This window comes from Indicator indicator, chromosome 21 (genome assembly GCF_027791375.1).
Source record: "Indicator indicator isolate 239-I01 chromosome 21, UM_Iind_1.1, whole genome shotgun sequence".
In the NCBI taxonomy this organism is placed as follows: Eukaryota; Metazoa; Chordata; class Aves; order Piciformes; family Indicatoridae; genus Indicator; species Indicator indicator.
The window spans coordinates 9188691-9203603 of NC_072030.1; positions in this window are offsets into that span (position 1 = coordinate 9188691).

Genomic DNA, 14913 nt, shown 5'->3' on the forward strand with positions numbered 1-14913 from the left:
CACTGCCAAGTCCACCACTAATCTATGCACTTAAGTGCCAAATGTACATGTCTTTTATATACCTCCAGGGATGGTGACTACACCACTTCCATGGGCAGCCTGTTCCAATGCTTGACAATACTTTTGGTGAAGAAATTTTTCCTGATGTCCAATCTAAACCTTGCTTGGCACAACTTGAGCCTGTTTCTTCTCATTACTCGGGGATAAAAAGACCAACCCCCACCTTGCTACAGCCTCCTTTCAGGTAGTTGTAGAGAGCAATAAGGTCTCCCTTCAGCCTCTTTTTCTCCAGTTTAAGCCACCCCAGTTCCTTCAGCTGTCCCTCAAAGGACTTGTTCTCCAGACCCTTCACCAGCTTAGTCCCTCTTCCTTGGATGCACTCCAGATGTTATAAGTAAATTATTCAAAGATTGGGTGACATAGTAACAGCTTATCCTCGATTATGCTATTTGCGTATGAAATCAGTCCAAAATGGAACAAGTATTTTACACAGCATATGGTGTCAACTTCCCATGTCACATAGCCTTCTACCTTTCAGGTTCAGTGATAACAGGAAGGGAAAAGAAAAACTTTGCCTTCTTAGAAGCTGTTTCATTATTCCCTCTGACAGAATCTTAGTAACTCCAAAATCTTTTGAGATACAAAAGTAATTTAAAATATTTTTAAGAACATAAGGTTTGAAATAAGAACAGTGTCTAACAATTGCTATCCTTTACTGATCGTTCTAATAGGATATGATATGATAGGAATTCCAAGTACCTTCAGCTTAGCAGATGGACCTCTAATTCCTTCTTTAAAAATATCTGGTTAGTTCATTTTGACAGCTAAAATGTGAAAACAGCTAGGAAGACATATCATTAAAAAAGCCTTACTTTCCCTAATAACAAGGATCCTCAAGAACAATGTGCCCTGTATACATCAGTTCTTTTACTGTCCTTATTAACAGCATATGGACAAAATACCATGGTGTGAATTTTCTAGATTAAAATATACTTTCATAGCTGATACAGACAAGGACTTTATTAATAGTAGTGGAAGAAATATGAGACACAGACTCAGAAGTTTTTGAGTAATTTAATGTTAACTCAGCTTTCTGTCTAGTCTTTCCCCAGATGAAGTCCAGTGCAATATAGCTTTAGGATCAGAGGCAGGAGGATAAGGTACTTATGCTTGCTGACTAAAGCCATGGATATTTTTAACATGATAGGCTGACGTGTTCTAGCCAAGCAGAGCATAGAAGCTGTTTCCCATATATTGGTGTTGCTGAACTCACAAAAACCATATAGGCCTGTCAGGGAAATCACCCCTTTTCTTGTTCATACTTCCACAACAGCAGCATGTTATTCTTTTAATCCCTTTAGGGGGATAAATGTTTGATGGCAAATTAGCTAACATGACATACCTAATAAGTTACTAGAAAACTGGGTCTGTGGTTGGCAGTGTTTATGCTAAGCATAGTAGGGGGTTATGATAATCCAAGTGCCAATGGGGTTGGCTCGCTGCAAGGAAAGTTACTGTAAAGCTATCAGTGACACATGAAGGTGGAAGGATAATGTTTAAGAGTAGAACTGACTGCTTGACTGAAAACATATCTCCATCCCTTAGAAGTGAAATGTTTTTCTGCTAGGGCCAGCAAACATAGAATGATGAAGTTTTCCTGATAGAGATGGTTTACTATGGTGATCAAAGGAACATAACAACAAAAAAAGCTTCAAATAGAAAAATACAGATGATTTGCAAACAACAGATGTGAAGTTCTTCATGCTATCCTTGCAAAGTACTTGTCCGTATTACATGTATGTTAGCTTATTAATGTATGCATTACACATTGTCTCTATAGGCTTGATATTCCTAAGAGACATGAAAATACCTGCAGTTTGAACTGAAATCAGTAAGTAAAATTGATGAAGCTGAATTTGAGTTTGTGTTTGGAAGATGAGATAAAACTGAAGCAAGAGAACTAATCATCTTTTCTGTTCCTTTTGGAGAAGGAAGTAACTTACTTTCTGCTACATAGTTCATATTTGAGAAGAATGGAAGACACAAGTAGTTTTCACCCAAGGCTGTGCTTGTGAGTATGTGTTTGTGTGCAGGTACAGGCAGAAAACCCATGGGTTTTTTTCAGTCTAACTTAATAAATCTGTCCCACTGCTGTCCGTTGGAATAGTGGTAGTAACGAGCTTGTCTTGAAATTAGGTTGGTAACTCCAGATTTTTTTTTTTTATATACTAATACTTGCAAGGATGAAGTATATTGAATTTATAGACACGGTTTTTATGTACCAATGAGTAAAGATGGTATCCCAACAATATATAAACTGCAGTCTTAAGAAATAATAGTAATTCAACTCTACCTTTAATCCTGACTCACTTGTTTGAGGAAGCAGACATTCCGAGTCATCCAGTTCAAATAGCGATATACTGGAATTAGAGGGGTTCAGATAATTCAGTGCTACCCTGTCTGTACATTGCCTCCTAAACATTTATATGCCAATGAAAAATGAACACACTGGTGAACAAATCTATTCCCGAAAAGAATTTACTTATACATACTTTGTAGTAGAAAAAGAGACAGCACACTTTGACAAACAGTATTAAAATATGTATTCATCTAGCTGAGAGTTTTAGGGATGCATTTTTTGATAGTTATTTCAGTATTTTAACATATTACCACTGGCTGGTTTGATTTGCCTAACAGGTTTATTCTTCATCTGAATCTCTTTAACAGGTTTTCACTGTTTGATCTGGAATAATTAGGATAGAGGAGAGTTTTTAGCAGTTCTTTTCTTATATTGTTAATGGCATTTCTTCACAGATATTACATTCAGAGATATATTAAGGCACTATTTTTATTAGGTCTGGTGCATAACAGAACAGGAAGTGCAAATACTCAAACTCTATAAATTATGTAGATACAAGGACCAACTTTTCCTTCAATTTCCTGAGAATGACTACTTTGGATAGGCATGGCAAATGAGCCAGTGCAGCTTACAGGAAAATGTACTTAGCTATGTGCTACAAGTGGTTAAGTATATCCATACCTATAGTACTTCGGGTCTGTGCTTGATTCCAATTGTCCTCAGTGAGCAACAAATACATTACTGTGTTTTGATGAACTGGGCCCAGCATCGCTGAAGCGCTTCGGCTCCAGGTTTCTGTGTGGGTTGTAACTTAAGTCTTGATCTCAAAAAGAAGGATGAACATAAGTGTTTTGTTGACTCTAAACTATAACACATTTGATTATGAAAGCATTTCAGAGACCTTTTCTTAGTAAAGCTAAATTTGAAAAGAACACAATATATTGCCAGTAAAATGAAAGTAGATCTTAAAGGAGCCAAGTACCATTTCTTTTTCGTAAACAGAGGACTGAGAACATTTCAAAGTTTAAAAACTCATTCTAAGGCCAGAAAAGAAGTATTTCCATTTTCTTTTTCCTAAAATGATAGTTGGGGTAGTAGAAACATTGTCTGCATACAAAAGCAAGTACCTTTGCAACCCTGTAAATGGGCGAAACAGCTAGTCAGAGCATACTTTCTCTAAAAATTCCCAGTTTGATGCTTAGCTAGGCCGTATTTTTTTTTCCACCCAAATAGTCATGATTAAAATAATAACTAGAAAGGACTGAAAAGTAGAATCTTCCCAGAAGGAAATGCTACTTCAACATTTTTTCAGCCTGAACTAAGGAAAAAGTCCAGCTAACAAAACTTGTTGAATGAAAGGCTCAGGAAAATCTCAGACTGACAGCATAAGAATAAAACCCTCTAAACTGAAATGTTTCAATCTCTAAATTGGTGTCTGCATAGCACTGAATGGGAGCTTGTTTGGGGCATTAAACCTACTCATTGCCTCAAGAGTTTAACCTTGCCTGGTGGGTTTTTCCAGCACAGCCAGGTTAGGAGCAAGCATGCCCTCAGTGCTAGCAGGTGTGATGGATTAACAGGGACACGGTGCTTCGGTGGAGGAGACAGCTTCAGCATAGCTATCCGCTGAATGAGGAGAGCAGGCATGGAAGCCCACGGGGTGAGCAGGCAATCCTTGTTAGGCAGTGGTGAAATTCAATAGTTCTTGGGGCCAGGAAACATTTTGACCAATTCATGACCAATGGATGGCTGAAAACCCTCTGGCAGGCAGGAAATACAGCTCTGAATCCCAGTCTCCCGATGTGTGCATGTAAAACTGATTTCTCAACAAAACAAAAACAGTAGAAACAAACAGAAACTTTGCTCTATAGTGATTTTCTACAAAGGCATTACTAGAGGTTTAAATGTTACTACAGATTGCAAATAAGACTTCCAAGTTGTTTTTCTGAATTAAAACCTGTACTTCATGAGGTGATTACTAACATAAAACAGAACTAGTGATAACTGCTTAAACTTTTACCACAGATCACTGGCAGTATCACCAACTTTAGAAAGCATTTTATAAGCAGCCCTGTTTAGATGTAAAGATTACCTAGTCACACTTACCTTTGTCATGGTCTGCGAGAGTTTAGACAAACACGTGGGGACTTAAGCTGCAGATGGATATGGGACGTAATGTCCAACCCTCCACTGATGGAGCAGCTGCCAGCACTGATCTTTGCTGCTTTTGGGTGAAAACAGGTCCAGAAACGAAGCTCCAGCTGCCCTGTGGCCTCCCTCCATGGCTGGTGTACGCGGCTTCCACGATCCCCCTCACTGATGTATGCTGGTAGCACCGAGGGCTGTTGGCTCTTCTGCTAGGCCCACACCTGTTGCTGTAAGAGCTTCATTTGCAAGCACCAGCTTTGTGTTACAGGGCGCGCAGGGACCGTTACGACCCGCGCTAGGGCCTGGCAGGGCGGCACCTGTCCGGGCCCCGCGCAAACCGGTTGGTGCGGGCAGGCACTGCCCCGAGTCAGCCGCCAGGCCCCGCTCTGCCTCCTGCGGGTCGTGCCGCGCACAAAGTCAGTCGGTATCAGTTTTTCCCGATTCTCAAATTACGTTGATATTACTGCTGATAAATTACTTTTGTCTTGAATAGCTTTATTTAAATGTCTGTCCATGTGTTTTTAAAGACACTCAGTCCCTGGTGATGTCAGCCTCAATCTGCATGTGCAGGTCAGGTACCTGTTTCCATTTGTGCATACTTACATACGTTGATATTGAGGCACTTAGCAAAGTCACTAGGATTCGGTCTGCATTTCTTTTCTTTATGCTGCTGTAAAATTTGCTCTGAAATGTTTGGTTTGTTGAGCATTTAGCTGCAGAAATGCATAAAGAGATCACTGCAGTGTTCATGTGTTTTGCTAGCACAGCACACGCAAAGAATGTGCGTTGGTTTTTGTGACAGTCTAATCTGTTGTTTGCACATCTCTTTCCTCAGAGGAGGCTCTAGTTCATTATGATAATGTGTTCATGCATCAAGAGCTACAACCACCTTTGGGAAGGAATTTGCTTTAATGAGGAGCTTTTCTTTCCAAAATATGCAGTAAATTATTAGCACAAAAACCAGGCGCCATGAGTAAAGTGCAGTATGTTTTTTAGTGTGCTACTTTTCTCTGGTAACTACTGTGTGTTTGGCTTCATCTCATGATGACCATGACATTTCTTACCACAGAATTGCAGCATGTCTGTGAATAACTACCTGAGGTGCAGTATATTCATATCATTGCTTAGCTCATGGTAACTTTTTCAGGTGACCATATTCTCACCGAATCATACAACTGTAACTGTACTGAATCCAAACCTTTCAATTATTTACATTTTCATTTCAGTTTTGTTGTAGTTATTTTTTATTTGCACTTTGCAGTATTTGATGCATTTAAGAAAACAGACATTTATCTTGATAGATCAGGAGCTGACATTTTGTCCTAAAACACACTTCTGTAATTTCCCAAGGCAATGAGCCATTCTAGTTGTGGGTAATCTGTTTAATTCCGTTAAGTTTTTTTGATGGGTTTTGGTTTTGGTTTTGTTTTCCTATATTGAATTACTTTCTGTTGATTCTGCTCAAACATTGTTTTATTCATATGATTGGTTTCAACAAAAATGTTTGTGATGAACAGTGACTACGTTTTTCAGATCAAATGACTAATGAAAACCTATGAAAAAGAAGCCATTTATAAAGACCAGCCACAGCAGGAATGTTTTGAAAGAAAATGTTGTTAAAAAACCCCAAGATACAGGTTTTTAAGCATTGATGGATCAAAAATTTTAGCATTAACCTGGCATTATGTCAACAGTGTACTGGAGACACAGACAAGAGTCCCAGGCAAAGCCCTGGCTGTGCAGAAGTAGTGTAGAGACATGTGAGGTGGTTTTAAACTAGCTAGTTCAGCTGCCGTTAAACGATTATTCTATCGCAGTGTGGTTTATTTGCCTTCCATTTCTACTGTGAGGGAGGTGTGAATCCTGTCTCTGCTGAGCATCTCAGAGCATGATAGGAGAGACAGGGCAGAGTAGATACTGATCTTGCTTGGTACAAACACGTAAGTGGCATACGCACCTTGTGGTTATCCTCTTGTCAGAGCCCAGAAAGTAGATTCATGGATATTTCAAGTGCTGTCACAATTGTTGGCTTGAATGGAAGTGGTTCTAGAGTGAGGAGATTGTGGTAGTTCACAAAAGTAATCATGCACTGTCAGGATTAGCATCTACCTGTGCTGCTGACATATTTAGCAGCAAGTTAAAAAAAAAAAAAAAAAAGGTAAGTTTGTGAAATGACATCACAAAATACATCTGGAAACTTAAGTTTCCTTAAAACTTGTATGCACTAGAAGATTGTACCGTACTAACCTCCCATTTTTGTCCTTCCAACCAACCAGATACATTTGTGCATGCACATTAATCCACACTGCAAGTTAGTGTGATTTTCACTACATGTATAGGGAAAGAAATGTACAATATAGAGCATGTTTTATACCTGCATAACTGTGGCCATCTTTGGATTTTGGAGTAGCATATCAGTGAAACATCAGGTTCATGACTAGGGAAGTCATACTAGTCCAAATTTGTGCCTCTGGACTGATGTATTTACAAAATCTAACAGTGTGAGAGCTGAAATCCTCCTCCCACACTGAACTGTCCCTAGCACTTGGTTGCGATTTTCATTTGATGTTTCTCAGACAGAAAGTGCATTACAAGAGAATCTCAGTTATGGTGTCCCTGGTGCATGTCTCATTGATGTGTTGAAAGTACAAGATTAGAGTTTGTCTTCTGAAAATTACAGGTCATTACTTTAGCTGAGGAAATGAGTTATACTGCTTAGCTCCCTTGCATTATGTATTTATTTGTTACTTCAGGCTGTATCACTGTTTTGTTCTAACAGCTTTTAATGCTTTTTAAAAATATTTTGGTCCAATATTTCATTATTCAGAAAAAGTTTGAAATATCTTGCCCTTCAGAGGAAGAGCATAGGTGGATATAAAACATGGCACTTGCCCTTTGTGGTGTTTTGGTATTAATGTTCTGAATGCATTAATGTTTGTATTGTTGGTAGAGTGCTAGCTTTACTGCTTCTGTCATCCATTACCTTAAAACTGAGAATAATGTTTTTGTATTTGTCCAAGCCTCTTATGAGCTCATATAATACTATGTTTTTAATCAGCAGTGCTTCAGATGATCCTCCAGCTCAGCAGTAAGAGCTTGCTTTGGCTCAACCGATGTTTTCCCAAAGCATATATTAATGCATCTACTTATTCAAACTTGCAGCAGCATAATTACACACTGCATGGAGACTCTTGATAAGAAAATGGGGAAAAAATGTATCAACAAGATCAAAGAAGCACCTGAAGTTAATTATAAATTAGCACTGAAGTATAGCCATCAAAATTAATTAATTATTACTAGAGGTTAAAAAAAAATCATTATGGTGGTGTATGCTGGTTAAAGTTACACCAGAGTCCTTTCATTGTTTCATTTACACCTAACATATCAAAAGATGACTGACTTCCAGCCTAAAAGAAAGACACTAGAGATGCCATTTGTCAAAGGTTTCTACTGCACAGGGAGGTTCTGTGTTTTACATACTGTTCATGTCATTGGTGCCTGCTACAATGAGGGTGATTTGAGAGACCTTATTAAAAACAGATGTATGACTGATGAGTAAAACTGAATTACAAATTACACTGTTAACCTATTTCTTTCCACACCAACATCATGTCAGGTAAGTGATAGGACTAGGGGGAATGGAGCAAAAATAGAAATGGGTAGATTCAGATTGAATGTTAGGAAGAAGTTCTTCACCATGAGGGTGGTGAGACACTGGAACAGGTTGCCCAGGGAGGTGGTAGAAACCCTATCCCTGGAGGTTTTTAAGGGCAGTCTGGATGGGACTCTGAGCAACCTGATCTAGTGGGAGGTTTCCTTGCCCATGGCAGGGCAGTTGGAACTGGGTGATCCTTGAGGTCCCTTCCAACCCTGACAATTCTATGATTCTAAGGTACATAAAATCGAGTCTGTTTCAAAGCTGAAGCCTATCAGAGAACAAGTGTCTCTGCTAGTCATTGTTTGCTGTGTCCGGTTACTTGCAACCAAAGGTACATAGTGAAGACCAGACTTCAGTGAGGGTCAGAAATAAAGATCATGAGACAGACCTTGGGTCAAGGGTAGCATTTGCTCTTTGATGCAACAGTATTATGTCTAATGTAATTTGGGCAGCTCAGAGAATAGTAAGAATGGATGCTAGTGGGGGAGAAAGCTATTACTTACAGTTTGGTTTTATTTTTTTTAAAGAGATTAGTTCTTTGTCATATGTCATCAGAGGGGCACTGGTACCATTGCTAATTGCCTTGGCCTTGGCCAGAGGTGGGTCCACCCTGGAGACAGAGAAATTTCTAGCAACTTCTCATGAGCCACCCCTGTAGCCTCTCCCTGGCTAGCAAAACCCTGACAACCAAAATAAGACGGTGAGGAAGGAAGATAGTTGTGGTGCAAGGAGCTGGAGACAGGACTCAGCTTCTGCATTTCCCCACAAGAAGAAAGTTGTAACTTGTTAAAGGAAGACCAAGGAAAAATATTTATATGGGAGAATCTTAGAGGACTGTGGTGAGTCAATAGGATAGTGATATGGACTCTCAAGGTCAGGTAAAGACATTGCTGATAATCATGATGTCTAGTTTAGGAAAGGGAAGTGGCATCTGACTGAGGGAAGTGCTAAATATTCTTTAATCCGGATAAAGATTGTGGATGTTCAAAGTCCTGTGAATGGCCCTGCCTTCAGCTAACTAATGGAGCTCACAGGCTAGTACCTGTCTGCCTCTTCGCAGCAATGACTTGCTGAGGCAGAAATAGTTGCTTCAAAATAGTTGTGTAAAAGTAAGAAACAAGAGTGAACATTTATTTAGAAACTACTGTGAGATCTTAATTCTCCTGCATGTGAATTTTAATTCTCTCATGAGATAGCATCAGGAGACAAAACAGTTAGAAGAGAATAGTTTCCAATGTCATGGGGATCAGTTGTGAGGAAACTTAATAGCCTGGTAGTCTTCTCTTTTTTTTCTCAAAATGTGTGAAGCATTCTTTCAGGCACTACAAGAGTAAAGCATTGTGTTCTTCTGGTGCTTTCTGGATAAGATGGAGCTAGTTTCATGTATACAGTCTGAGTCTGGTACAACCTCAGATGACACAGAAAGAAGCATGGCATATAACAAGTTATTGCTTGTTTCAGATGGCATGCATGTTCACATTAATTAAAGAACACACTGACCCTTTTATTTTTCTCAGGTGCCATCTTTGCTTTGATTGCTAAGGACACAACAAACGAATCCTAATTATAAACCTAATTGAACACTCCAAGACATAATCAATATTAAACCAAACGTTCTTAATGGCAATCTGTCAGTTTTCTTTTCAGGAAGTTGCCAAAGTCATATCTTTAAATTTTTCTTTCAAGTCAAGTTGTTTTTTACAAAGATATTTCAGCTAGACTTTAAATTAGCACCTACTGAAGTACCTGTGACCTTCACTAGAAATTAGTAGCCTTATTAGTCATCAGAAACCCAAAATAACTTAGGTGACCTCTAGTAAATAAGAGAAAACTGCAAGGTTGAAAAACATTATCTAACTATTTTTTTAAACTCCCAAACTTCTCATCTCATCTAAATCCCAGACTTTGTGAACTATGTATATGAACTGGGGTGAGTTTATACATCATTTGAGCACTTTAGCAACCTGACTGAAGTAGAACAAACAATGAATCAGGGTTTTGGACAGGCATATTTGTAATCTGCCAGACCACAAAGTATGAGTAGCAGAAGCTACAAGTGCCAGTCTTTTTCTCATCCTCTGTCATCTTCACTGTGTATTTTTTTCATTTAAATATCATGTTACATATGGTCAGAATATGATCTTGTTTTCCATCTTTGAAACTTGATGTGCATTTTTTGTCAGCTGAAGAAGGAGGCAAGACAAGTGTGTTTGTCTGAGGAATAGGTGATGTTCTTTCCTAGGTTTAACTGTCATTTACCCCTCTTCTATATGCACTTCTGAACATGGGAAAGCATTTTAAAGCACAAGAGTGCTAACTCAGCTGCTCAGTGTCAGTACAGCATAAGGTGATATCAATTGTTCCACATGCAACAACATTCTTTAATGTCAGTGTTAACATTTTCCAAAACCTGTGGAGCAGGAGGCAGCATGGCAGGCCTGAAAGACATACAGGCCTTCAAAAGGGCATAGTATTAGGACACAGAATGGGAATGAAAGAAAGAACAGGAACCATAGCAGTGGTACCAAAAGGTTGATTTGGTAGCAAATGCAAACTGCTCTAATACTAGAATCTGTTTGCATTCCCCAGCACTGGGGCTGTGGTTTAGCTGACTTCACTACTCACCTCACAAATACTGACTGAGACAGCTGGGCATCTGCTTCTGCATGTGTGCTGATCCAAAGAGTGGGACCTGTGGTACAGAATAACAACTTTGGTTTATTACCTCTTTGAAGGACAGGTGGCATTAGAGGCTCATGGGGACAGTTTCTGATGGAATATCAATTAACACTGATTTTGAGGGGTTTAGGCAGCTGATTTTGCACAAAAAGGAACAGAGAGGAAAGTGATACTGAGCACTATGCCCAAAGAGAAAGCTACATACGCTGTTCTGGAAACTTGCCTTGAGGAGGTAATTTATTTTCTGAGAGGCAGGCACACACATTTGATAAACCTTTGCCTTTGGTTATGCCTGACAGCTGAACATTTGAAATCATTTGGTATCACCTAACCATTCGCTTCCAGTCATAGCCTGCATATGCCTCATATTCTTAGGATTTGTTTATTGCTTAAACTTATGTTTCCCTAACTGTAAATGTACCTCTTGATCTGTTAAGTAGCTTGGCAGTTAATATGCTACTATACCTATGAGAGATATTTTCATAAACAAATATTTACAACAAACCCTATATTCTGGTATAATGTGTTGTAGAAATATTTATTGGTTAAAATTCTCTTCAGAATATATTAATTGGGATAGCAATTGAAGATTAAAGAAATGCATTGGGATAAATAGCTAAAATCTACAAAGCTGACAATGCTATACATCTAATAGCTACTGCAGTTTTGACAGTGAATAGTAGTCACTAAGGAAGAGAAATTGTGTGTCCTTTCTTATCCATTTATCTATTTGTCTTGCTATTGTGTGCACAGCTATGAAACTAAGGAATCTTTGTTTTCACTTGGGTTGTTAAGAGCCTGGTATGTGAAAGCAAGGGGTATTTATGGTAACAATTACTGTAACCTGTTATAATCCAGCAAAACTGTTACAAAGTAGTCTTTCTGTATCATTTTCTTTATGAAACAAAGTGGTTTAGTATGTATTCTTTGCACAGGGAAAAAGTGTCTTGTAGTGAGGTAGAATCAGCTAACAGTATTAGTTAATGCCTGATCACCAACATAGGACTTCCCTTTTTCAAGACAGACCTAAGATTATCCACAGAATTTCAAAACTTTTACGGACACACCCATCCCCTCTCTTGTTGCTTATAAAGTTTCTCATCACCTTTGTTATCTCTTCTGAGCCAAGAGAGATTCCAGGTGCATGCTTGGTGTATCTTCAGTGCCACAGTTGTATTGCTTACTGAAGATGCAAAATCCTAGAAATGCATTATTAGGAGATCTGATAAACTGTTTAAGGACACAAGAAAGCACCTAATTTACATACACACACAACCTTCCCACCCCACCCCCCTCCCCCAGTTTTTCCAGTAGTAGGTTGATATTAAGGGGATTTTGCATTTTGTACTGTTGTGGTATTCAAGCTCACTCAAAGCTAAAACCCTGTAAGCAGCATTGTCTCAGCAGTATCCTGCTCATCAAGGTGGCTAAGAAGCTGTTAATGCCATCACAGTGGAAAAAAATAGTGTGGAGTGGATCCATGTAGCAGTTAGCAGTACAGTTTCCTTGGTGTGAATTGATTTCCCTTCAAACTGTTGCAATTAATTTAATGACTAAATAGCTATCTCAGGCAATAAATATTCTTCAGTCATCTTTACAGCAACTCTGAGACACATACAACATATATCTACTCTTTTCAAATGACCTTTAAAGGGATGAATTTTATGCTAATCAACCATCTGGGGAACAGTATCCTAGAGGAGTTTTTTACTGTAGAAATGGGATGCAAAATGGTGTGAGGCACTAACTTTAAAGAGCAGCAGCCTGAATTCAGGCCAGAGAATACAGTTGCACCTCCACATATTCCTGCATAAAGCCATGAAGTCTCAAGGGGCAGCCTAGAATGGGCCTTTTTCTAGCCAGTAGGAGAGGGGCCAGAGGAACTGCAGTACTGGTTTTTTCCTCCTTGTTATTTTAAGGGGTTTTTTTGTGTTTGTTGCTTTTCTGCATTAACAACAAAGTGAAACAGATGGCTGTCTGTTGTTATCTTGTTTTTCTTAAATATATTTCTTACATCTACGTCAGCTTCAAGGAGATGGTTTAGAAAAAGCTTTGTCTTATAAATCTGAGTCTGTTAAAGACTACCTAACCAGGAAAAAGAGGTTGGTTTAATTTTCTTCAAGCAGCTGGAGGCTGCCTCAAGATAGCTTCCCCTTGTTCTTGTGGGTGACTTTAACCTGCGAGACATCTGCTGGGAATTGAACGCTGCAGAGAAGAGGCAGTCTAGAAGGTTCCTGGAGTGTATGGAGGATAGCTTCTTGTCCCAGCTGGTACGTGAGCCTACCAGAGGTGCAGCCCTGCTCGACTTGCTGTTTACAAATAGAGAAGGGCTGGTGGGAGATGTGGTGGTGGGAGGCTGCCTGAGGTCCAGTGACCACGAAATAATTGAGTTTTCAATATATGGTGAAACCAGGAGGGGCAGCACCAAAACCTCCACGCTGGACTTCCGAAGGGCAAACTTTGGCTTATTCAAGGAACTAACTCAGAAAGTTCCTTGTGAAACAGCCCTTAAAAACAAAGGGGTCCAGGAAGGCTGGACTTACTTTAAGAAAGAACTCTTGAAGGCACAGGAACAGGCTGTGCCCATGTGCCCAAAGAGGAGCTGACGAGGGAGACAGCCGGACTGGATAGGCAAGGAGCTTCTAAAGGAATTAAGGGAAAAAAAGAGGGTGTATCACCTTTGGAAAAAAGGGGAGGTATCCCAGGACGAGTTTAAGGATGTTGCTAGGTCTTTTAGGAAAAAAATAAGACAGACAAAAGCCCATTTAGAACTTAGACTGGCCACTGCCATAAAGGAGAATAAAAAATATTTCTACAAATATATTAATGGCAGAAGAAGATGCAAGGACAACCTCTACTCCTTATTGGATGTGGAGGGGAATATAGCAACAAAAGATGAGGATAAGGCAGAGGTACTTAACACCTTCTTTGCCTCAGTCTTCAATAGTGGGACAGGCTGTCTGCAGGACAACTGGCCTCCTGGACTGGCAGATGGAGTCGGGGACCAGTATAGTCCTCCTGTAATCCAGCAGGAGGCAGTAAGGGACCTGGCTGAGCCACTTGAATCCTCACAAGTCCATGGGACCAGATGGGATCCATCCTAGGGTGCTGAGAGAGCTGGCAGATGAGCTGGCCAAGCCACTCTCCATCATTTATCAGCAGTCCTGGCTCACAGGTGAGGTCCCTGATGACTGGAGGCTGGCCAATGTGATGCCCATCCACAAAAAGGGCCTGAAGGAGGACCAGGACATTACAGACCTGTCAGCCTGACCTCAGTGCCAGGCAAGGTGATGGAACAGGTCATCTTGAGTGCCATCACACAGAACCTGCAAGATGGTCAAGGGATCAGGCCCATCCAGCATGGATTCAGGAGGGGCAGGTCCTGCCTGACCAACCTGATCTGCTTTTATGATCAGGTTACCTGCCTGGTGAATGCATGGAAGGCTGTGGATGTAGTCTACCTGGACTTCAGCAAAGCCTTTGACACTGTCTGCCACAAGAAGCTCCTGGCAAAGCTGGCAGCTCATGGCTTGGGTAGATTCACTCTGAAATGGGTCAAGAACTGCCTGGAGGGCCAAGCGCAGAGAGTGGTGGTGAATGGTGCCACATCCAGTTGGCAGCCTGTCACTAGTGGTGTCCCCCAGGGATCAGTGCTGGGCCCCATCCTGTTCAATATCTTTATTGATGATCTGGATGAGGGAATTGATTCCATCATCAGTAAGTCTGCAGATGACACCAAGTTAGGAGCAGGTGTTGATCTGTTGGAAGGTAGAAGGGCCCTGCAGAGGGACCTGGACAGGCTGGATGGGTGGGCAGAGGCCAATGGGATGAAATTTAACAAGACTAAGTGCAGGGTTCTACACTTTGGCCACAACAACCCCATGCAGCACTACAGGCTGGGGACAGAGTGGCTGGAGAGCAGCCAGACAGAAAGGGACCTGGAGGTGCTGGTCGATAGTAGGCTGAACATGAGCCAGCAGTGTGCCCAGGTGGCCAAGAGAGCCAATGGCATCCTGGCCTGTATCAGGAATAGTGTGGCCAGCAGGACAAGGGAGGTTATTCTTCCCCT